This window comes from Mytilus edulis, chromosome 12, assembly GCF_963676685.1.
Source record: "Mytilus edulis chromosome 12, xbMytEdul2.2, whole genome shotgun sequence".
Classification (NCBI taxonomy): domain Eukaryota; kingdom Metazoa; phylum Mollusca; class Bivalvia; order Mytilida; family Mytilidae; genus Mytilus; species Mytilus edulis.
In genome coordinates, this window is record NC_092355.1 from 79,210,483 (window position 1) to 79,236,784 (window position 26,302).

Here is a 26,302-nt window from a genome sequence, read left to right on the forward strand (position 1 = left end):
AAGTGTTATTTCACGTGCAGAGGGCCAATTAACCTACTTTCTCTACACGAAGCATCGATTCTGACCGGATGTGGCAGGGTATTTATACATCCCCGCCCTGTCAAACGGACGCCTCCCTTCATCAAGGGTTAAAGTTTCTGCCGGAACGGGAGGAGTCCAGATGACCCAGTCAACATTGTCAACCCTTGAGATGTTTTTAGTTATGACTCAGCATCATGTGCAATAAATTGTCAAAATGCATGATTTTCATCGGTTACCGCAGACCCCCCTTTTTGAAATTAATAGCCTTGGATCGATTACCATGATTACTAAAATCAGAGACAGATCATATACACATGCATGTAAAATTAAAATTGAGAATGGAAATGGGGAATGTGTCAAAGAGACAACAACCCGACCATAGAACAGACACTAGCAGAAGGTCACCAACAGCTCTTCAATGCAGCGAGAAATTCCCGCACCCGGAGGCGTCCTTCAGCTGGCCCCTAAACAAATATATATATATACTAGTTCAGTGATAATGAAATATGTCTCTGCTAAAATATACAATCTCCCGTTCTTTTATGAATGAAATATTGTAATATTATCTGGTGTATGTTCAATTATAATCACTTAACGGCATTTTTAATTGGTTCAAATAAATATATATTTGTATATTGTATTGTATTGAATGGTATTGTATTACATTCTAGATACCCGTATGTAAAAATGTCTTTGCGACAGTCGTTATGTATGTGTGTTTACATATAAAACGAAAGTGGAAATTCATTTTAACCAAGTGGACAATTGTTTTTTAAAGGTAATTTAAGTTATTTCTGATAATAATTCAAGTAGCTTATAATCTGTATTTGTGTGTTACACGATTTAATCTTTTTTTAGAAAATATCATAGGCTCTGATTGTACTGATTAATGAAAATGGGGCGTACCAAGGAGGCACCTTATGGCCGAACATTGGGGTTTATGTGCATTTCTCAGGCTTTTAACTGTCGGGTCCCCTATTTTTTTTATGTGCCCTCTGGCCCCCCTCCATTTTTGAAATTCCTGGATCCGCCACTGGTGAAAGGTATCATATGTTACACATATAGGCCTTACCTTTGGGGACCTCATTCGGAAATTATAAAAAATACGATCAATGCATTTGAATGGGGACATATAGTTGGACCCCCCCCCCCAAATTGTCCCCCTTTGTCCTGGGTTGGGACCCCCCTTTTTTAAAATGACTGGTCCGCCCCTGTTTAAATCTGGTCGTTTGGGAATACTTCCTTGTACTGGCCCCATATCTGTTTCCTTGGTATACAAAAATAAATATGTAATAGTATCAAAGACTATTGCCAAGACTAATTTGCCAGTAGGACGACGTTTCAATTAATTATTTTACTAACTTAAAGTTTATATTTAACTCAATTAATAGTAAACCAAATAGAAAAGATGGACTAATCTTAATACAATCTTTTGGTGTAAATTGCCGTGACATATTTATTCGTTTAAAGAAAGTTATTTATAAACTAGTCTAACAGGTTTTTCAATCGTCTTTGGTTACCGTCCCGTAAAATGATTTAATAGCTATATATTAAAGTATTCTTTCATAGGAAGCTAAAAAAGATAAAGCTATTTAAAGGTCCATCTAACAAAGAAGTAAGTATAACGTCCTTATTGGTTGTACACGCACAGGTATCATTGACTATAACATTTATAAAACTGATCCAGTCAGGTGAACTAGACACAGATTATTGATTTATTTCCTTTGCATGTAACCATGGTAACCCTAAACATCATATAAATCGTGAGTAGCATGATATTTTTTTTTCGATCAAAAGGGGAGAGATTGTACGCTCTAGACGTCTCCTCGGGCCTGGGTCCGCCACTGCAATGGCCTGACTAGCCTCTTCTAATAGTGAGGCAATATATATGTCGTGTACAAGTTGCGATTTTGTACAGGTTATAACATGTACAAAAATATTGTACATGTTATAACTTGTATAATGCAAAAATACAAGTTATAACATGTACAAAAGTACCTCATACATGTTATAACCTGTACAAAATATTGCTTAAAAATGGTTTTAACTTGTACAAAATTTAAGATAAATCTTAATGAAGTAAAATATACATTTAAGGAGGCTCGAGGGTATAAAAATTTCAGAAAAAAATCAAACATTTGTTTATCATTACAAATTTTATTTATTTCCTTTTGTAGTTGTTACTTTTTCATATGGTACAAAAATCATTCAAAACAATCAATTCGTGTTGGCTGGCCCCAGATGACTTTTAAAATGTATACATCATTGAAAAAGTTCCAAATTATCTCCCTTTGGTGGAAAAATGCCATTTTTTGGCTTTAAAATTGAAATATCTTTTTCAACTCATCGGTGACCTATCTTTTTTAATATAATTTCCATATAAGCTGTACTTAAACTAAATTATTGTAAAATTTGAGCGATTTCTGTAATAAATTTCTTTTTTTTATTTCGATATTACCTTTATTTCACTTATTACTTCAACAGAAAAAAAAACACCTTTACAAAAATGTATGCTTCTTTCGAAGGCAGATGGTGAGCGCAAATGAACGGTGTCCCCATTTTTTTATTTTATTTTTCTATTAACCATAAGATAAAGTTCATTTATAGAAAAATATAGAGAAATCCTATATAAATGATTTAGACCCGCGAACCCCCTTAAATTCACCAATGCATAAAGAACAACAATAAATAGACCAGAACGTGTCTTTTTCAGTAGAGGACAATGCACACAAAGTTTCAGAAATATATTTTTCATGACTTATGCTGGCAAAATGTGTTTGCATGTAATTGTATGTTTTATGCAGTCCCCTATGGCTTAAATAAGTGTGACACTATTTACTAAAAGCTTGCATTCCCCAATGACAATTACATTAGATACTAGTAACTAAATTCTTCCAAAAATTTAAAGAACGATGCCTAATAAAGTTGAGTAATACTCCTCCCTCTTGTTTATAGCATGCAGAGACTACAACAATGTCTTATATGCTTACTCTTTAAAAGCAAGAGAGAGCTGAAATATTCTTCATTGGACCACGCTTCATTATCAATATCTTTGAATCTACTCTTCAACATTTTTGGCCTTCAGCATGCTAATGTAAATTTTAAACTAATTTTTTTTTTATGAACTATAAGATCATTGCATGAAGCGAATGTCATTTTGATGTTTTAAATATATATCCTCTACTAGCTTTGAGAGCATGTATTTGTGGCCTTTGGATGTTGTGTGCTCCATGACTGGGTTTTTGTCTTTTAAACACACACCCCATTTCCATTCCCAATTGTCTTTGTAGACACATCTATCCTGTCTATCCTCTTATGTATTTTAGTGTCAACTAGAATGAGTGTATTTTACTATGCCTTTAAAGTGGACACTCACAATTATAATTCATCAAATAAAGATATGTCCATAGCTATAGTCCTAAGAGGAGCATAAGACATGTCCTAAGATATATCTTATGACAGGTCTTAGGAATGCTTTGTAATACCGACCCCTAGACATTAACTGTATCAAAAAAGAACAAAACACACTAACCAAGTTACACGAAGGAATAATAAAAAAGTTATGAAAAAATTATTGAGGTTAATAACATCTGTTGCAATAATAGAAACATATCCTTATTTTTCGATTTTGTACAAGTTAAAACCATTTTTAAGCAATATTTTGTACAGGTTATAACATGTACGAGGTACTTTTGTACATGTTATAACTTGTATTTTTGCATTATACAAGTTATAACATGTACAATATTTTTGTACATGTTATAACCTGTACATAATCGCAACTTGTACACGACATATATATATATTCGCCGAGCGAAGCGAGTCGAAAAAATTTTGGCGAGGGGTCTGGGGGCCGCTCAAGGCCCCCAGAAGCTCTGAGGAAAATAACGCAAAATTGTGCATTCTGAGCGTTTCCCGGACTCTTTCTGAAATTGAAACGTAATTAATTTTTAGCTATTTTTTCTCCGCAAAATTCTGGTCTCAAAGCAAAAACATAGATTCATTACAATTTAAGACTTTTACGTTTTATGGACAACATTAAAAGACCGATATGAAGGATAAAGCAAAAATCTTAATTCTCATAATCATTAATACCGGATCTGTCTGTCTGTTATCATCTTGTATTGTTCTTAAACTTTGGTGTTTTTTTATGACTAGATTTAAATTTAGTGACAGTGCAGTATTATACTTTAAGTACTAGTACTGCTTAAGTCTACACTAGGGACCAACTCGATATTAATGATTCTTTTATTGTTGAAGAACGCTCCAGCAACTTTGACCATAATCGATTGATCATTAGTATTTTTTCTATGCATTGACTTTGTGTGTGATTAGGTTTCGTGCACATTTACTCCATATTCCTTTATTTTCTGTTAAAGGGTCTGGACATGACTCTGACTTAATGCAAGTTTAACCCTTCATATTGCAATACATTACTGTTTTTTGTCTTCAAATTATTTGATATCGGGAAATTGGTGACCTTACTTTAATTTAAACCTTGTCAGCTATCTAGTTTTATCTACAACTGAAAAGCAAGTTTTGTATTCTTTGATATCAAGTTCAATTCTCCATTCAGAAACGACCATTTTTTCTGTGTCTTGTAGCATCGTCTATTCCTTAAAATATCCTCTCTCCACTCTCTGGACATCGGTGGGCATGCCGCTTAACATTGTAAAACCACACGTTTACAAATGAAAATCAACACCAAGACTACAGTTATAAAGTAGGACCTTAAATGAACAAAAGACAAACCCGGGACACAGAAGTACAAACAATAGACAATCAACTTTGAAAACTAAAAGTAAAATAGAAACATGGATCACGAAAAACATGCAGGGGCGACACCAGAGAGTGAAGAGAACTTGCTTCTTGCTAGACACTTTCCGTGAGAACAATTTGATATTAAGACAATCTTTTGTTTCTGTTTTTTTTTTTTTTAATTTCTAACATGAGGCATTTACCTCATTTGCCTCAATATAGTTACGGCCCTGACTGCAACCTTTTCTTCTTCCAGGTAAGGAACCGGATTCAAAACTGAATTTGATTGGTTCCGCGAAAAAAAAACTCATCTGACTTAAGATTTTCCGGAGAAACAATTCCTGAAACGAGTTGTATATTATACGCACCCGTTTCGCGCCCCGACAAAAAAATGTTTCCTGTGAAAGAAAGGGTAAAACTGTTAAACATACGCTTTTGGTAAAACCTACTCAAAGATATACCAAGGTATTGTGAGAACACAGAGATTCAATTAAGATATAAGACGGACGTACATTTTGATAAAGTTGATCCCATGTTGAGGGGTTGGGGGGTTGGGGGGGGGGGGGGGGGGGGTATCAATATCCCATATGATGCATATCCCATTATAAGTTTTTATCTCAATATCCCGTATCCCTATAATGTTTACCCCTATTATCCCAATAATTATTTTTTACAAATATCCCATATCCCTAAAACTATTTTGAAATATCCCAAAAAATCATTATAAATTCATTCCCAAGCCCATTTTTTTCCTCATCATTGCTCATCATCTGACATCACAAAGTCAACAATTTTGACTCTGGAAAAACAAACAGATAAGATAAGATAAGAAATTTTATTTCAAGTCGGGTTACATTAAATACAAACATAAGCTCTGTAGAGCTTTTTGCCGACTAACTGTGTTAAAGGAAATTTAGTGCATACTTCTAGTGTTAAATATGAATATACAATGTATGTGTCCAAAAGAAGAAGTGTTCCATCTTAGAGCCTTGTATAACAATCTCTTTTATGTGATGTTAAACGATAAATTTAGTGTAAGGGGTCTAATTTCAGACTTTTTTAGCTCACCTGGCCCGAAGGGCCAAGTGAGCTTTTCCCATCACTTTGCGTCTGGCGTCCGTCGTCGTCGTCTGTCGTCGTTAACTTTTACAAAAATCTTCTCCTCTGAAACTACTGGGCCAAATTAAACCAAACTTGGCCACAATCATCATTCGGGTATCTAGTTTAAAAAATGTGTGGGGTGACCCAGCCAAACAACCAAGATGGCCGCCATGGCTAAAAATAGAACATAGGGGTAAAATGCAGTTTTTGGCTTATAACTCAAAAACCAAAGCATTTAGAGCAAATCTGACATGGGGTTAAATTGTTTATCAGGTCAAGATCAATCTGCCCTGCAATTTTCAGATGAATCGGACAACCCGTTGTTGGATTGCTGCCCCTAAATTGGTAATTTTAAGGAAATTTTGCTGTTTTTGGTTCTTATCTTGAATATTATTATAGATACAGATAAACTGTAAACAGCAATAATGTTCAGTAAAGTAAGATTTACAAATAAGTCAACATGACCGAAATGGTCAGTTGACCCCTTTAGGAGTTATTGCCCTTTATAGTCAATTTTTAACCATTTTTCGTAAATCTTAGTAATCTATTACAAAAATCTTCTCCTCTGAAACCACTGGGCCAAATTAAACCAAACTTGGCCACAATCATCATTGGGATATCTAGTTAAAAAAATGTGTGGCATGACCTCGGTCAACCAACCAAGATGGCCGCCACGGCTAAAATAGAACATAGGGGTAAAATTCAGTTTCTGGCTTATAACTCAAAAACCAAAGCATTTAGAGCAAATCTGACTGAAGTAAAATTGATTATCAGGTCAAGATCTATCTGTCCTGAAATTTTCAGATGAATCGGACGACCTGTTGTTGGGTTGCTGCCCCTGAATTGGTAATTTTAAGGAAATTTTGCTGTTTTTGGTTATTATCTTGAATATTATTATAGATAAAGATAAACTGTAAACAGCAATAATGTTCAGCAAAGTAAGATTTACAAATAAGTCAACATGACTGAAATGGTCAGTTGACCCCTTTAGGAGTTATTGCCCTTTATAGTCAATTTTGAACCATTTTTCATAAATCTTAGTTATCTTTTACAAAAATCTTCTCCTCTGAAACTCCTGGGCCAAGTTCATTATAGATAGAGATAATTGTAAGCAGCAAGAATGTTCAGTAAAGTAAGATTTACAAACACATCACCATCACCAAAACACAATTTTGTCATGAATCCATCTGCGTCCTTTGTTTAATATTCACATAGACCAAGGTGAGCGACACAGGCTCTTTAGAGCCTCTAGTTTTTAATTGTTCAAACCGTGATGCATATGACTGTAAAATATAATTTTGATAGCATTCTTCTTTCATTGATAAGAAACTTCATCCTACACGTTAACCTACAAATGTACATGTATGTTGGAAAGAACAGAAGGACGCAACCCTGTCTCTTGTCCAAGATTGCTCTGACATCCAACTGCTGTATTGCCAGACAAGCTGAGACTGTGGGATGTCAGAGCACGTCCATATCAAAAAGTGGGTATTTAGCATGCAAGTTCAATATAAACTCAAAATTTAACACAAGAAAGCTTTCTGCTAATGTACCTACATTACACTTAACTGTTGCAATATTATTACAGCAGGCAAAATTTGCACAGCCCTTGTTTTGCAAAGAAATAACACAACATTTGACTCTGTGATCTTGAACTTTATGAATTACATAGATCCCAATATTTTTTGTCGAGCCTGCAACTTTTGTTGCAGAAAGCTCGACATAGGGATAGTGATCCGGCGGCGTTAGCTAACTTATTAAAAGCTTTATATTTAAGAAGGTGGAAGACCTGGATGCTTCATACTTTGTATATAGATGCTTCATGTTACAAAGTTTCCGTCAGTCACATGTCAAATGTCCTTGACCTCATTTTCATGGTTCAGTGACCACTTGAAAAAAAAGTTCAGATTTTTTGTAATGTTGAATTCTCTCTTATTATAAGTAATAGGATAATTATATTTGGTACATGTATGTGCGTACCTTGCAAGGTCCTCAATATAAGCAATAGGTCTAGTATATTCGGTGTATGGAAGGACTGTAAGGTGTACATGTCCAACTGGCAGGTGTCATCTGACCTTGACCTCATTTTCATAATTCAGTGGTTATAGTTGAGTTTTTGTGTTTTGGTCTGTTTTTCTCATACTTTATGCAATAGATCTACTATATTTGTTGTATGGAATGATTGTAAGGTGTACATGTCTAGCGGGCAGCTGTCATCTGACCTTGACCTCATTTTCATGGTTGAGTGGTCAAAGTTAAGTTTTTGAGTTTTGGTCTTTTTATCTAATACTATATGCCATAGGTCAACTATATTTGGTGTATGGAAATATTTTATGATCTATATGTCAGTCGCGCAGGTTTTATTTGACCTCGACCTCATTTTCACGGTTCATTGCTCAGTGTTTTTGTGTTTTGGTCTATTTTTCTTAAACTATTTATGTAATAAATCAACTATATATTTGTTGTATGGAAGCATTGTTAGCTGTACATGTCTGCCTGGCATGGTTCATCTGACCTTGACCTCATTTTCATGGTTCATTGGTCTTTGTTTAGTTATCTTGGTTAATGTTAAGTTTATGTGACAGTTTTTTTATAAAGCTTTATACTTAGGACTATCAACATAATATCAATGATTAGTAAAGAAGGCGAGACATTTCAGCGTGTGCACTCTTGTGTTACTTTTTTTTAATTTCCTTCCTCACAACACCAGTAATAGAAAGAAAATATATTAATTTACATTGATTATTTAGTAATTATTCGTTATTAACATAGTTTATACAGCGAAATATCTACTTTTTGACTAGGCCCAGCTTGTCTGGCAAAGCAGCCGTTGCACATCAGAACAATCTGTAAAACGTGGAGATCTCTGAAGATCCTTGCCACGCCACGTAAAAAATAAGAGGTAAAACACTATAAAATATCCTGTAATCATATAAAGCATCAAAACAAATAAAAACATTGACAACAATAAGGCTTAACTCATCAGATGGATACATCTAACAAAAATCTATGATTATTTCAAGAAAATTATCAATGCATATGAGCATATAATATAAAAAAAGATGTGGTATGATTGCCAATGAGACAACTCGTCACAAGAGACCACGTGACACAGATCGAAATTAACAACTATAGGTCACTGTACGACCTTCATCAATGAGCAAAGCCCATACCTCATAGTTAGCTATAAAAAGACCTGAAATGACAAATGTAGAACAATTCAAACGAGAAAACTAACGGCCTAATTTATGTATAAAAAAAAATGAACAAAAACAAATATGTAACACAGCAACAAACGACAACCACTGAATTAAAGACTCCTGACTTTGGACAGGCACATACATACAGAATGTGGCGAGGTTAAACATGTTAGCGGGATCCCAAACCTCCCCTTAACCTGGGACAGTGGTGCAACATAAGAACGAACTATACAAATCAGTTAAAAAAGGCTTATCGACATCAGATGAATACAAATAGAAATACATCTAACAAAAACAGAGAGTGGACGTGACCGAGTACTTGTACATCCCATCAACAAAAAGACACTAAGTACAGATCTGAGAGTACTTGCAGTTACTGACAGCTAGTTCAAAGCCAATTACAACTAATAAAAAGTAATGCATCTGAGACTAAATTATCAATCGTTACACATCCAACATCCAATGGCACGGTAAACAACATCTCCGTAAAAATGAGGATGTGATATCCCGTTTGAAATAAAAAAATTTACAGGTAGAACCAAACTTCAAAACCAAATCTAGAATTTACATGATTTAGTAAAGATTTTAAGTGATTTGTGGTAACTAAATCCCTGACTTAATATTATTTACCAGTAATACATAGATTTCGTTCATTAAAATCCAAAACGTTACAACAGACACGGGCATAGCGGAGGTGTTGTGATATACAAACACTGTAAGATAGTGCCAAAGGAACATCACCATCCAAAAAAGGAAAATTAACAATAAGGAACGAAGTATGGAAGGCAAAACAAATACTTTTAAAATTTTCAGTACACATGAACATATAAATATCGAAAATAGATCAATACTTTTCGCTTGGGTTTGGATGACTTTTAAATAAAATGACCATTAACTCAATTAAAATCAACAAAGCACTAAAATGACCTTTAATATTAAACTTTTTGGGGCAGTTTTATCAAGTGAGATGTAAATATTTCTGTACTTAACTTTTTAATTCAACTTATTTTTTTTTCATGTTAAAAATTCAATATCCTTATAAATGCATCAATATCCCATATCCCATTTACATGTACTTTTAGGACAAATATCCAGTATCCCTAAAATTAAAATTGCAAATATCCCGTATCCCAATATACCCTATACAAGCCTCCATGTTGTCTTGGTTCCAATCTGGGTCCGTTCGCCCAAATTCACGTTCGCTCCCATTCTCGTTCTTCTTCTTCTTCTCTACGTAGGCATCAAAGGTTTTGTGCTTTATTGTAATCGTCCTTTTGATAGTGTATTTTTATTAAATAAAGACAATTTGTTTATTTATTGTTTAAAATAAAATAGTGACATTCTAAAAACGTAAACAGGTTTTCTTTTGTGAATTATTTGGACAGAATTGATAATAAATATTGTCATGATCAAAAAGTGGCGGATCCAGAAATTTTCATAAAGGGGGTGGGGGTGGGGGTACTGACTGACTAAGATGGGACCCGCTCCAGTCATGCTTCAGTGATTCCCTAAACAATCAACCAAATTTTCCCAACAAAAAGCCCTGTAAAACCCTCTAAATCAGCCTCTGTCAAAAACTCAAAAACTAAGTCATCTGTCTATTAGACTTGCTAAAGTAGGGCAGAAGAATCTAAATGGCTATCAAACTCGTCACAAACTGGTAAAAATAGTTATCTTTCATTTTATTCATTAAAAGTCTTCCTTGTTTTACTTCTACCAAGCTAACTACTTGTATTTTACTTTACACCAAACACAAATAAATCAATTTAAAACAGTAGTCTTAAATAAATCATAATTAATTATTAATCATCTAATCAAAAAAAAAAAATTTCATTATTGGCATTAGACAGCCTTCAATGCTAAAAAAACTCCTACATCAGTCTTCACGACGAGTGGCAGCCCAGGCTGGTAAAATTGCTCTCGGGCCTGTAAAAATCAGACCTACAGGCAAACAGAATCTAACTAAAAATTTTCAAAAATTGAGCTGCGGGCCTGTAGATTTAGCAGTTCAGCGTGAAGACTGCTACACCGAGCTTTGTATGGTACTATATATATACATTATATGGAAGGTTATATCTCTTTCACATGTTTCATTCATTACAAGATACTTGTTACAAGCTAAAAAAGTATATACATAATATATTCAGAAATGGTTTAACCGATATTCATCTGAAACTGTAATTGAGCTATTTTGTATTTTCAGTTTAAAGATCTACTGTTCGTTTTTATTTGATTCAAGTACAGTCGATTTAATACTTAGTAAAGGTAAGTGAATATTATAGTCAAATTGTATTGAATCGTTAAGTTACATGTATTTATTTTGTCAAATGAAATTCAGAAATAAAATTTCAATTGACAATGTTAGAATTATTAAAGGGGAGATAATAAAGAGCTAACAGGATTAATATTTGCACTCATCTACATTTGTCATACCTGTATTTATATGGGAAACAAAAAATACATGACATAATTACATGATTACTAAACTAACATATCTAACAAAACATATCAATGTAAATTGCTTAAAAAAATAAGAGTTTTCGACTATGAAGTTCATTTGGGATATTTTTGTCAATGAGACACCAACCATTCAATGAAAGAGGTCAAAATTGTATTCAACCATTGACAAGCATTTTTAAATTATAGACCTATCAGTGGGTTTGTACTTACATTCATGTCAACACAAGTGCCACATGTGGAGAAGGATCTGCTTACCGTTCCTGAGCACCTGAGATCACCACAAACTTTTGGTGGCGTTTGTGTTGCTCAGTCTTAAGGTTTTTATTTTTCTACCGACAAAGTCGAAGGGGACTTTAGGTTTGCACTCCGTCAGTCTGTCTGTCTGTCTATGTCTGTCTGTCTGTCCATCCGTCAGACCAGCAAATCAGTTTTCCAGGTTTTATATGCTCGTCAAAATTTTGACGGGACGTATTATAGTATACTAATGTCTGGCGTCCGTCTGACCATGTCGCACCATTCCTTGAGAACAATTTATCCAAATTTCATTAAAATTACATAGTTGTTTCTTATGATGATCAAACGATCTGTATACTTTTTGGCGAAAATAAGATTAAAACTTTTTCAGTTACGGGACTTTGTAACTAAAACAGGGGTGTGTTTTTTTCACATGTCGTACCGTATCTCAAAAACGATTTATGATTATTGCTTAAATCTTTACACACTTTTTACATGTCTTAGTTATATTAATCTGAAGATCTGTATATTTTTTTGTGATGATTCTTTATTTTATTTTTGAGTTATTGAATTTTTATTGAGCTTTTTGGTAAAAAACATATAAAACATGTTGTGAGCAATTTTTTTTCTGTCTCTTATCATGCTTATATAAACTTCCTATTGAGCAGGAATAAGGAATGAGTCAAGATATACCTAGCATGACTTCCTGAACAACCCTCGCGTTATTCCAAACATTTTTTAATGTTTTTTTTCACAAGACGACGGGCATATCATGCGCTCGTGGCGCAGCTGTTTATTAGTCCCCTACTGACGAAGTCGAAGGAGACTTTAGGTTTGCACTCTGTTCGTCTGTCTGTCTGTCCATCTGTCTGTCAGTCCGGCAAATAAGTTTCCAGACTTTTTTCTTCATGCTTGAAGATATTGATTTGATATTTGGTGTATTGTTTTATTATGACAAGTTACAGGTCAAGTTCGATTTTAGCTTTTCTCCTTGTTCAGTTAAAGCCCTTTCCCTAGAATTAAATTTTTGATGAAATACTTATTAATTAATAAATTTCTGTTCAAAGGGAAATAACTCATTTTTTATTAACTTTCCCTAGAATTATATTTTTGATGAAATACTTATTAATTACTAGATTTTTGTTCAAAGGGAAATAACTCATTTTTTAAAAGACATTGTATTAAGATAAATGACATTTTGGATTTTTTCCCTTCTCTTTAGTAAATTGTTTGAAGAATTAAGTGGTAGGTTTGTTTGTTATTTTATGTAGTTTACACCATGACAAGTTATAGATCAAGTTAGAATTTCGTTCCATTACAATGATTTTTTTAACCGGTAGGGGACTATGTATTGCCATGCTTGTTTTCTTTGTGCTTGAAGATATTGATTTAATATTTGGTTTATTGCTTCATAATGACATGTTACAGATCAAGTTCGAATTAAGTTCTGGTCTGATGATTTTGTACAGAGTTGTGGTCCTTGGACTTTGAAAATTCACTTAAATAATCAGTTTTCCTCACTTTGAGTCGTCATGCATGCTTGAAGATATTGACTTGTCTTTGTTATATAGTTTAAACCATGACAAGTTATAGATCAAGTTAACATTTTGTTCCAGTACAATGATTTTTTAAATGGTAGGGGTCCTAGGGGACTATGTATGCCATGCAATAATGTCAGAATGCTTGTTTATTTTGTGTTTTGTGTACTGTTGTTTGTTGGTGTTTTCTTTTTAGCCTTGTCAAAGGTGTCAGACCACCAATTAAAAGTCCCTATCTGTTCAACCAAATTTTGCAATTTTCATAGCTTTCTAAATTTTTTATCTTAAGTTTAACCTTTTACAAACCAGGTATGTCCTGAATCGTACAGGTATCACCTTTCGTCATGCCAATTTTCAGCATACCTTTAAAGCCATATAAGAAAGAAGAGACCTTCCGAATGGATGTACCACTAAAGATAACCCCTGGTTTTCTTGAAATCTTAAATTAGTATACTATGGAGCGCATTAATCCTCAATTTTTAATGTCAACTCATAGACAAGTAAATTTGGGCTCAAAATGGTCTTAATATATTTCTCTTTCACCAAAAGTTTCATTTCTGAAAATTTGTTGGGTAGTTTAAGTAAACAATCACATCAAATGCACTATTTTTTGTCCGAGTAGACCTACTTTCACATACGTTCTAAATTTGAGGGAATAATTGGTGGTGTGACACCTAAGGCCACGGTTTTTTAATTTGTTGGTTTACGGATTTTCCCCATGAAAAAGTCGGGTCGGTCGGTCGGGAAAAAAAAAGAAAAAAATCATCTTTGAAAACAGAAAAATATGCAAAATCAATATATATTTCACCTTTCTAACAGTATGTTTGTTATGCCATTTTATCATCATTTCTTAAATTTTAGTTCAATGAAATATTATTGCTCAGCTGTTGACATTGTCTAATAAGTTACAGTAAAAAAAAGGGGGGTGCACGGACAAAGATGAAATTAAGGTTCCACTAAAGTCAAAATATAGGACACTGCAGAAATATCTAAACTTTGCCTGTATTTTTCTACCTATAATGAATAAAGTCCTAAACTATGGGAACAAATGTTCATTTAAATATACTTAACATATACACACTGTCAAAATAGTAAATAAACTTGAATTTTTAATGTTGTGGCCAAACCGGTTTTGAGGGTGAACACTAAATTTTCCAAAAAATCTGGAGGCCTGTGAGGTGACTTAATTTGTATAAAATTGGTATAGGCGAATACTATTACATGCATTGCAGTACAAACTAGTGTTTATTTGTCAAATAAATTAGTTGCAATGACATTTTTGTCCAATTTCTGTATTGTATCTTTGATATTCGTTCATTTAGATACATGAATTTAGCTGAAACTCGTAAATCAATACATTTTCTTAAAAAATCAACATTAGCTTGTACTGCATTGTATGTTACAGTATTCATTCATACCAATTTTTAACGAATTTAGACATCTCTCAAGCCTCCAGATTTTTTGGAAAATTAAGTGTTCACCCTCAAAACCGGTTTGGCCACAACATAAAAAATTCAAGTTTATTTACAATTTTGACAGTGTGTATATGTTAAGTATGTTTACATGAACATATGTTCCCATAGTTTAGAACTTTATTCATTATAGGTTGAATATTACAGGCAAAGTTTAGATGTTTATGAAGTGTCCTATATTTTGACTTTAGTGGAACCTTAAATCGTCATTTCAGAAACAAGAAAAATAGATTCGCATAGCTCTTAATCAATTCCAGAAAACTTGGTGAATAATGATCTTCAAGCACGAAAACTGATAAAGAAAAAAAATGTAAAAACGTCGTACGAAAATAAGTTTCAACACACGTGTCAAAAACCTAATAGACTCGTCCATTGGAAAAACGAGATTATCGGGTCAATCTGTTGTCTCGCATTCCCGTTTTTTATCCAAATGGACGATAATTTTTTTATTATCTATGAAACAAGAAAATTCCAAATGATTTGTTAATATTCAATACTTCAACTTGATGCCTTCAACCTATCCACATTTGAACAAGTCTATTTCTATGAGATGATGCATCTTACAGACTGATGACAAATAAGGGAAACGAAGTTATTGTGTAATTGGTTTTAAACACAAGTTTCGTTCCGCAAAATTATTTGTGCAAACGACATTTTAAGGTCAGTTATTATGATAATTGATTTGTCTATATTTAAAAACGTAAACTGGAAGTTTTATTTTTTCACCACAGCAAGTGTTATCAATTTTGTTAGTGATTAATACATTTCATTTCATAAAAAAAAATTATTTTAATTATTTTTCAGGGATAATGCATTTCTTAGGGTCGGCGGGAATAAAAAAGCATGAAAAGTCAATTTTATTTTTATTCTGGAAATCTGCAAAATCGGGTCGGCGGATCCGTAAACCAACAAATTAAAAAATCCTGGCCTAAAGAGACAAAAAAGTTGATTAGAAATCTTTTATTTTGCTTTATTCTTAATCCTTAGTCAATTTGTAGTTAAAAACAGCCTATCTGAGCATTATGCGACTTATATTAAAAATTTCACAGCTCAATTTAAACTTACTGTAATGTATGACTTTGATAGAAAATACTTGAAAATTTCATTTTGGGCTACAGGAACATAAACTTTCAATATCAAGATCAGTGTTTGCTGTTTTTTCCTTGTTTGTTTTACTACTTTCAAGACTTTCCACAATTTTTGCAATGAATTTAGTAAAAAATCCAAGGTATTGAAGTGTCGAGGAATATTGACTCCCCTTTTTTTCATCTGGTGTCAGTAAAGTACTACAAATTGATCAAAAGTGCAGTCATGGTCATTTAACTGTGTTTATTTACATCAGTTAATAAAATTTAAGATATAAAATTTCATTTGGAATAATAAATGGTACTTTTGTGAGTTTCTGCAGTGTTTACATTAGGCTATGCTATCTGCCAAGTACATATTATGACGCAATGATATAAGGGGTAAAAATCAAATAATTTCATTTAATCTGCATGACAAAATTTGTTTGGGGGTAGTAAACAACCTATGTTTCAATGTTTAACACCACAGAATAACTTTCTGTGCATTTATAACATTATTTAGGACATTTTTTATATAAAAGCATATTGTCAGGGTGGGAAAAGCTAAAAATAGCACAAACTCAAAATTTGCAATATGTGACATTTTGCTACCAAAAAGATTGAAATGTGGCTACTATATGACTATTATCTCAAATGATCAGTTAAGACAACAAAAAAAACAATTGTTTTCTGATTTTGATGTTTCACCGCATTTTGCTTAAAGGTGTCAGACCACCAATTAAAAGTCCCTATCTGTACAACCAAATTTTGCAATTTTCATAGCTTTCTAAATTTTTTATCTTAAGTTTAACCTCTTACAAACCAGGTATGTCCTGAATCGTACAGGTATCACCTTTCGTCATGCCAATTTTCAGCATACCTTTAAAGCCATATAAGAAAGAAGAGACCTTCCGAATGGATGTACCACTAAAAATAACCCCTGGTTTTCTTGAAATCTTAAATTAGTATACTATGGAGCGCATTAATCCTCAATTTTTAATGTCAACTCATAGACAAGTAAATTTGGGCTCAAAATGGTCTTAATATATTTTTCTTTCACCAAAAGTTTCATTTCTGCAAATTTGTTGGGTAGTTTAAGTAAACAGTGACATCAAATGCACTATTTTTTGTCCGAGTAGGCCTACTTTCACATACGTTCTAAATTTGAGGGAGTAATTGGTGGTGTGACACCTTTAGTTTGAACTTCGATTATTTGTATTTTGTAGATCCTTGTCCAGTCAATGTGATCCTTGTCCAGTCAATGTGATCCTTGTCCAGTCAATGTGATCCTTGTCCAGTCAATGTGATCCTTGTCCAGTCAATGTGATCCTTGTCCAGTCAATGTGATCCTTGTCCAGTCAATGTGATCCTTGTCCATGCAGTCAATGTGATCCTTGTCCATGCAGTCAATGTGATCCTTGTCCAGTCAATGTGATACTTGTCCAGTCAATGAGATCCTTGTCCAGTCAATGTGATCCTTGTCCAGTCAAGTTATTATAGGTAAGTGTACATTATATGTGAACTATATTAGGATCATATTACTAAGTGAGATATATGTCAATGAGACAGCAACCCAACAAAGTAAGAATGGTGATGTATACAGGTTAATATATAGTCAACAAATCAAAAATAACCTCATATGACAAGGATTTTATTTTAATGAAGGTTTATGACCATAAAAGGAAGGTTGGGTTTGATTTTGGGAGTTTTGGTCCCAACAGTTTAGGAATTAGGGGCCCAAAGGGTCCAAAATTTAACTTTGTTTGATTTCATCAAAAATTGAATAATTGGGGTTCTTTGATATGCCGAATCTATCTGTGTATGTAGATTCTTAATTTTTGGTCCAGTTTTCAAATTGGTCTATATTAAGGTCCAAAGGGTCCAAAATTAAACTTAGTTTGATTTTAACAAAAAATGAATCCTTGGGGTTCTTTGATATGCTGAATCTAAAAATGTACTTAGATTTTTGATTATTGGACCAGTTTTCAAGTTGGTCCAACTCAGGGTCCAAAATTAAACTTTGTTTGATTTCATCAAAAATTGAATAATTGGGGTTCTTTGATATGCCAAATCTACCTGTGTATGTAGATTCTTAATTTTTGGTCCCGTTTTCAAATTGGTCTACATTAAAGTCCAAAGGGTCCAAAATTAAACTAAGTTTGATTTTAACAAAAATTGAATTCTTGGGCTTTTTTGATATGCTGAATCTAAACATGTACTTTGATTTTTGATTATGGGCCAGTTTTCAAGTTGGTTCAAATCAGGATCCAAAATTATTATATTAAGTATTGTGCAATAGCAAGAAATTTTCAATTGCACAGTATTCAGCAATAGCAAGAAATCTTCAATTGCACAGTATTGTGCAATAGCAAGATATTTTCAATTGCACAGTATTGCGCAATAGCACGAAATCTTCAATTGCACAGTATTGTGCAATAGCAAATATTTTCAATTGCACAGTATTGTGCAATAGCAAGAAATATCTAATTGCACAATATTATGCAATAGCAAGAAATTTTCAATTGGAGTTATCTTTCTTTGTCCAAAATAGTAGTTGAATCAACTTAAATCATTGTTTTATACAATATACAATGTATATTCACTTTTACTACCAACTGATAAATTAAAACAATCTTTACCATTCAGTGATAACAAGCACTTTATTTTACATTTTAATATTTTATGATGTATTTAAATGAGTAGTTATTGTTGCAAACTCCATTAGAAATTTGAATTGAGATTAGTTTTGGGAAAAGGGAAAGGGGGATGTGAAAAAAAAATGGGGGGGGGGGGGTTAAATTTTTCTCATTTCAGATTTCATAAATAAAAAGAAAATTTCTTCAAACATTTTTTTGAGAGGATTAATATTCAACAGCATAGTTAATTGCTCAAAGGCAAAAGAATTATTTAAAGTTCATTAGACCACATTCATTCTGTGTCAGAAACCTATGCTGTGTCAACTATTTAATCACAATCCAAATTTAGAGCTGAATCCATTTCACGGTCCACTGAACATAGAAAATGTGTCTGCTCCACTTCAGGTTAAAGCTTTTTGTCAAGCTATTTTTTGATGAAGTTGAAGTCCTATCAACTTGAAACTTCTTACACATGTTCCCTATGAGTTTTGACCCCAATTTCACAGTCCACTGAACATAGAAAATGATAGTGTTAGTGGGGCATCCATGTACTATCATGACTATGGACACATTCTTGTAGTTTCTGTTGTGCATTGTACAAAGAAAATTTTCATGAAAGTTTTCTTGGCTTTATAATTAATGATTTAAGGGAATGATCATTTATGCCTCAGTGAATATGTTGCCTCAATATGCCAGTTCCGGGATACGGTAGTTAGTTGAATCTGTCATATGACTTCCATCACCACATAACTAAAATGTAGGCATCATCACTTCCAACACATGTCATGCATGTTGAGCGAATGGGTGAAAAAGTTTGATCGTATATTGCACAAAATATTTGGAAAATTAAAATTTAATAAGTTGATGACCCTCCTTAAGTGGTATGGGAATTAAGATTGCGTACTTACGGAAAATAAATTATTTCTAAACTACTCTGCAGAATGACAATTCTGAAAATGCTTGAAACTTTAATAGAGCAGGGATACAGGCCCGCCTTCTATCTGGTAAATGATGTCACAAAAGGGTGCGAAATTGAGGATATTTTCCGGTGAAAGACATGATTCCAGAAATGGCCTATCAGTTGCATGCAGCGACACAAGTCTATTTGTCTAGTTCGAAGTTACCTTAAGGAGGTGTGGTATGATTAACAATGATGAAATTATTCCTACACCATAGGACAAATATATAAACAATAACAGGTCGTCCAATAGCCTTCAACAATGAGAAAAAGCCAAAACCCATACCATATAATCATCTATAAAAAGACATGGTATAATAAAATGTGAAACATTTCAAAAGAAAAAAAAATCAACAGCCTACTTTGTACTACAACAATGAAGGAAAAATGAATATGGTACAACACAGCTTCTAACTACATCCCCTACGTTATAGGTCCTGGCTGTGGACAGGCACATACAGAATAAAAAATCATTGAATTTAATGTGACTGGTCTAGTTGATCGTAGACAGTGTTTTGAGAAGCTGCAATATGATATTTAATATTGTTCTTTATCTGTGTCTTAATGCTGGTAAATAAAACTTTTGAAATTTTTAGATCTGGGAAAGTGCAATAGATGTTCTGGTGTTTGATGGAAAAAGTCACACCCTGCTTGTAGAATACATTTGTACCTCATTTAGTCACACCCTGTTTGTAGAATACATTTGTACCTCATTCAGGTATGTGATGAGATTTTTAAGGTTTTGAGTTCAGTTCATTATCATTATTATTAAACTTTAAATAGTGCAGAAAAGTTGAGATAAATTACTGTTTCAATGCTATTATTTATTATTTGAATGAAATAAGGAGATGAAAATATTAGGTCAGTATTTTACCACTCATAGTGATCATGTTTCAATTGGCAATAACACAAATACCTCAATTAAAACTCAACAGTATATATAGACTATGATTATTCTTTTCTATTTTTAGGCTATAATGGAAAGTTGGAATAAGGTAAGATTTACTTAATAGTCTTCTTGTCATTTGTAGTTTTGTTCCCCATTAGTGTACAATTAGATACAAGTATGTGATAACTTGAGATAAAAACTAGTAGAATTCTAAGTGAACTACCAAACTACTTATTCCAAAAACAAAAAAATACAAAACTGGGACAAAGCAAGGTGCAAGGTGAAAAAAAGATTCTAAAAGTGAGTGGTGGGAGATAGTGTATTATTTTTGTAGTACCTTCAGAATCCTTGTTTATTTGTAACTCTAAGTAGGTCTGTAGAGTTATTTGAAAAAAATATTGGGACAATTTTTCTACATAAAAAAAAATACAGAAGTTATCTCCCCTTGCCATTGTTAAGTTCATGTGAGTTGAATAAGACCAATCTATTTTATGGTATAAAGAGCTGACTGATGCAACACACTTTTTGTCTTGTTAGGTTACAATCTCATTGCTTTATTATATCCCACATCTACATTTATTCAGTCTACCTCTTTAAGTAAGTTAATAGAGAGATTTCTACTAGCTGATATGAAAAAGAATGAGAAAGTACCTAGGGGCAATTAAAGGACTAAGTGAATGGAACACAACTACATGTCTTTAAAAGGCAATTAAAGGACTTAGTGAATGAAAAACACAACTACATGTCTTAAAAAAGGACAAAAGTAGGGGCAACTAAAGGACTAAGTGTATTACTTGTCTTTAAAAGGACAAAGGTCAAAGTCCAGAAAATACTACAAGAAAGAAAAATCAAGGATATGCCAAATCTAGTCCATGATTCTATAAAAAAAAAAATATTTTTGAAGGTTAACAATTTTGTCGAGTCTGCGACTTAAGTCGCAGAAAGCTCGACATAGGGATAGTGATTCGATAGCGGCTAACGTCTTAAAAGCTTCATGTTTTAGAAGGTTGAAGACCTGGATGCTTCATATTTTGTTACAGATGCCTCATGTTATGAAGTTTCCGTCAGTCACATGTCCATATCCTTAACCTCATTTCCAATAAAAAAAATATTTTTTGTAATGTTAAATTCTCTCTTATTATAAGTAATAGGATTACTATATTTGGTATGTGTGTACCTTGCAAGGTCTTCATGCCCGTTAGACAGTTTTCACTTGACCTCGACCTCATTTCATGAATCAGTGAACAAGGTTAAGTTTTGGTGGTCAGGTCCATATCTCAGATACTATAAGCAATAGATCTAGTATATTCAGTGTATGGAAGGACTGTAAAGTGTATATGTCCAACTGGCAGGTGTCATCTGACCTTGAACTCATTTTCATGGTTCAGTGGTTACAGTAAGGTTTTGTGTGTTGGTCTGTTTTTCTTATACTGTATGCAATTGGTCTACCATATTTGGTGTATGGAATGATTGTAAGGTGTACATGTCTAGCTGGCAGTTGTCATCTGACCATGACCACATTTTCATGGTTCAGTGGTCAAAGTTCAGTTTTTGAGTTTTGGTCTTTTTATTTAAAACTTTATGCAATATGTCAACTATATTTGTTGTATGGAAATATTTTATGATGTATATGTCAATCGCACAGGTTTTATTTGACCTTGACCTCATTTTCACAGTTCATTGCTCAGTGTTAAGTTTTTGTGTTTTGGTCTGGTTTTCTTAAACTATAACCAATAGGTCAACTATATCTGTTGTTTGGAAGAATTGTTAGCTGTACATGCCTTGACCTCATTTTCATGGTTCATTGGTCAATGTTTAGTTGTTCTTGGTTTATGTGACAGTTGTGATAAAGCTTTTTTTTTAGGACTATCAACATAATATCAATGATAGTAAAGAAGGCGAGACATTTCAGTGTGTGCACTCTTGGTGTTTTTCTTGATAATATAAAATGCATAAATCCCAACAATTTTATGCTATTAAAGGGAAACTTCGCAAAAAAATCAAAAATTGATATTATGTCCATTCTGTATAAAAATGCTCAAATTTATAGATATTAAAGTTTTATTCCGCTAAATAAGAGATCACCATCGATTTTAAATTTTGAGTATCAGTTCTCTACTCTCCGCCATCTTGTCACCTTCTCCGATGAAAAATCCCGATATGTCAATAAACCACAAAGGAACAAAACTACAGTAAACGATGTAGTCGTAATTGCGTGTCGATGTCTTGTCAATCGTACGGTTGTTTTATCTGACTGACTAACTTGATACGGAAAATGGTCTTATGTTTTTAAATAACCATATAGTCTGTTATTTTTAAACTGATAATATTGTAATTAGTTAAAAAGTCAAAGTTCAAGTCATAAAATGATAAATAAGTGTTCCGTGGAAATTGTTTTCGAAAATCTAATTCGTTCATAATTCTTTCAAGTAATAAACTTTATTTAAATAAATTCGGATCTTCCCTCATCTGATCACCAGCATGGCTAAAGGTATTACTCCCAAAGGTATTGGAAGGGGTGTAAGGTGACACGTCCAGGTATTCAATCGATTTCCTGTCCGGCGGGCTTGCAAGTTCATGCATCGTTTCACTTCTGTAGGTATTGATCAGTGTACACGACCGTTACTTATAACTTTCCATTTTGAACTATCAGGTGCATGTATAATATACATTTTTGTCTTGCGTGTCCGAAAGTGATATAATATACTAGCCATTACTGAACTCATACGCTTGTTTATAAATAACATTTCTGGTGTAAAGAATATTATTTATAAAAAAAAAAATAATACAAAAAAAAATAATTGAAGAAATACAAATCTATTTACATATTTTTCCAAGGGTTAATTTGGGAAAATGTAATATATACTCGTTGTCAATAGTTTAGGACAGATTAGAACATACCAGAATTATTGATCTAAAAAAATGTGCGCACTTGTCGACGATTCGTGTATACATACGCCTGGTAGAAAGTTACGGAACTATAGTCAGTAGCGCAATTTAAAATATGTATACATGTATACATTGAACATAAGAAAGAAACATACATTTTGTGTAAATTGTGGTAAAAGTTTTGTAAATAGACTAGTCCACGTCTGCCAACAGTATGTAATCAACGAATTCGATAGACTATTGTATACCAAAAGAAGAATAAGAAGAAAAAAGAAACAATTTGATTTAAATACAGGTCAATTTATAACTTGCTTTGGTTCATCGAAGTTAAGAACATAGTAAACTCACAGATTTATATATCAATTAGATTGTTCTCGAATAAAGGACGAAATTCGTCATCATCACAATTGTTCCAACATTCATGTAAAATATATGCAACTGGACGTACACTAATAATCCCCAAGGAATGTGAATATTTTCTAGGAAAACTATTGAGTATCAATTTCGGGATTTATTTTCTTTCTTGATATTCAATGACATCAATTTAAAGAATAAACTGCTTGTCGGATATTTGTCCGCTTTAGGGGTATTCTTGCAAGTTGAACAGACTTATAATAACATTCAAAAATAGGGAAAGATAACATTAAATTCGTTGTCTTTTAATTTTAAACATCGTTGATCAAATAGTTATTTAAGTATATATATACGTTGGGAGACGACGATTATTATAGTTGTCTCAGATTTTAATAAGGACGTTCCCGATTATGAATAAATTTGGTTGACGTTTATCACACTTGAAAAGAATATCTATTCGTAACTTTTCGATTCCATTACAAAAATATTTTTTTCTTTATTCGTACATATTATATTCCGCTTCGGTAGAGTTATCTTCAGATAGTTTCATATATTAATTAATACATGGCTTTCAAAAGTCTAAATGTAAGTGTTCTCGTACATTTTTTCACCTAATAAAGACAAATAAAAATGATTTAGTAAAGCTATTTCTAATTTCTAAGTCCCCCTTTTTTATGAGACATAAATCAAGGACAAGACTTGTATATCATTTCATTCTGACATATGAATTAAGTTTCCCGTCTTTAACCGAAAATTGTGTATTTCTTAGTAAATTAACTTATTTGAATTCAAATAAATAATAGCACCAAATATAATTAAATAATTCCACGGCGACCAATTTTTATTTGTCACCAACTTGAATATGTATTTTTAATGTGTGTATTAAATGCTACCACTGATCCGAATAGACAGTCACACCTGGCAAGGTGTGCCCTAGAGGCGTGGTTAAATACCGAAGTGCAAATAACAATTTACCTTTCAACAAGCCATCTACGAGTATTGCCACAGAACCGTGAATACACACATCGTATAAACCTAGCCATAGCAGAGATAGTAAAAGGTCAATAATAGTACACCAACATATTGTCTTTACAGATTATTGTACTTTAATTTGTTCACCTTATCAGTCCGAAAATGCATTTATTAAAAATAAATTTATAACTTTTTGTGTTGTCTACAAAAATAATTCGAATATATACGTTTAACATAGATAATTTATCTCACGAATGAGAACAATTGAAAGTCTGTGCGTTTTATCTTCTTATTATCGGATGGTTATTAGATAAAGCATAAGTCATCGGCGCGCTTACGATTACGTTAAAATATGATTAAAAACCAAGACTTTTAATGATTGTATTTTAAATCCCGGCATGCAAAAATCAGGAGAAAACGTCACGACCTACAGGAAGTAGTTGATATTTTTTCATTAATTATTGAATTTCTCCTTTATTACTGCACATATAGCGATAAAACTTTGTGAATATATATATTATGTCATAATGAACATATTTAAACCATAAGTAAAAAATCGTGAATTTTCCCTTTAAAAGAATTCCTCTCTGTCTGTTATTTGAAGGAAGGATACTACTGATTTATGTAGTCATTGCTAAACAGAAGAATACATAATTATTACCTAATTTAACAGTAAGGACATTTATTACAATATATTTTTATTACGGTTTACTTACAGAAACTTACTACAGCTGCTGGGAATAGAGACATAGAAGTCTTAAAATTATGTCTACAGAATGGTGCAGACATTGATAATCAAGATTAAATGTAATTTATATCTTATACTTACAGAAACTTACTACAGCTGCTGGGAAGGGAGATATAGAAGCCTTAAAATTATGTCTACAGAATGGTGCAGACATTGATTATCAAGATTAAATGTAATTTATATCTTATACTTACAGAAACTTACTACAGCTGCTTCGGAGGGAGATACAGAAGCCTTAAAATTAAGCCTACAGAATGGTGCAGATATTGATAATCAAGATGTAAGTAAAATAGTCACATTCAAAACTACCTTATTTTAATAATTCATAGAAACATCTTTTGAAGACACAGCCTTTTATGGTACATGAACAAAAAAAGACACAAAACTACATGTAACTTAAAATAAAAGCACAGTGAAACAGTGAAAACTACAAGTAACTTCAAAATGTTGAATATTGTACATAAACACACAACAACAATTTACTTTAGAACTATAATAACAGAGGTATAAAAAATAAAAAAAACAAGTTGCTTCAGAACATAACAGATTGTACATAAGCAGTTTAAAACAAACAATGTTCTACAAATTACTTCAGAACAGAACAAATTGTACACCAGCAGTATAAAACACACAACTACAAGTGACTTCAGAACATAACAAATTGTACATAAGCAATATAAAACACACAACTACAAATTACTTCAGAACATAACAGATTGTACACCAGCAGTATAAAACACACAACTACAAATTACTTCAGAACAGAACAAATTGTACATCAGCAGTAAAAAACACACAACTACAAGTTAATTCAAAACAGAACAAATTGTACATAAGCAATATAAAACACACAACTACAAATTACTTCAGAACAACAAATTGTACACCAGCAGTAGAAAACACACAACTACAAGTTACTTCAGAACAGAACAAATTGTACATAAGAAATATAAAACACACAACAACAAATTACTTCAGAACATAACAAATTGTACACCAGCAGTATAA

At 32.7% G+C, this 26,302-nt stretch overlaps 1 protein-coding gene and 1 long non-coding RNA gene across 2 annotated transcripts in view; both read left to right on the plus strand.

Moving 5' to 3' along the window:
- LOC139497229 (uncharacterized) overlaps positions 1-26,302 on the plus strand; it is a 308,105-nt gene that overhangs the window by 161,679 nt on the left and 120,124 nt on the right. The gene's annotated exons all lie outside the window — the stretch shown is intronic.
- Positions 593-25,462, plus strand: LOC139498138 (uncharacterized). Its single transcript, XR_011657825.1, has 6 exons — positions 593-799; positions 11,284-11,345; positions 17,075-17,348; positions 20,039-20,160; positions 20,414-20,437; positions 25,378-25,462. It is a non-coding gene; the product is annotated as an uncharacterized lncRNA (long non-coding RNA).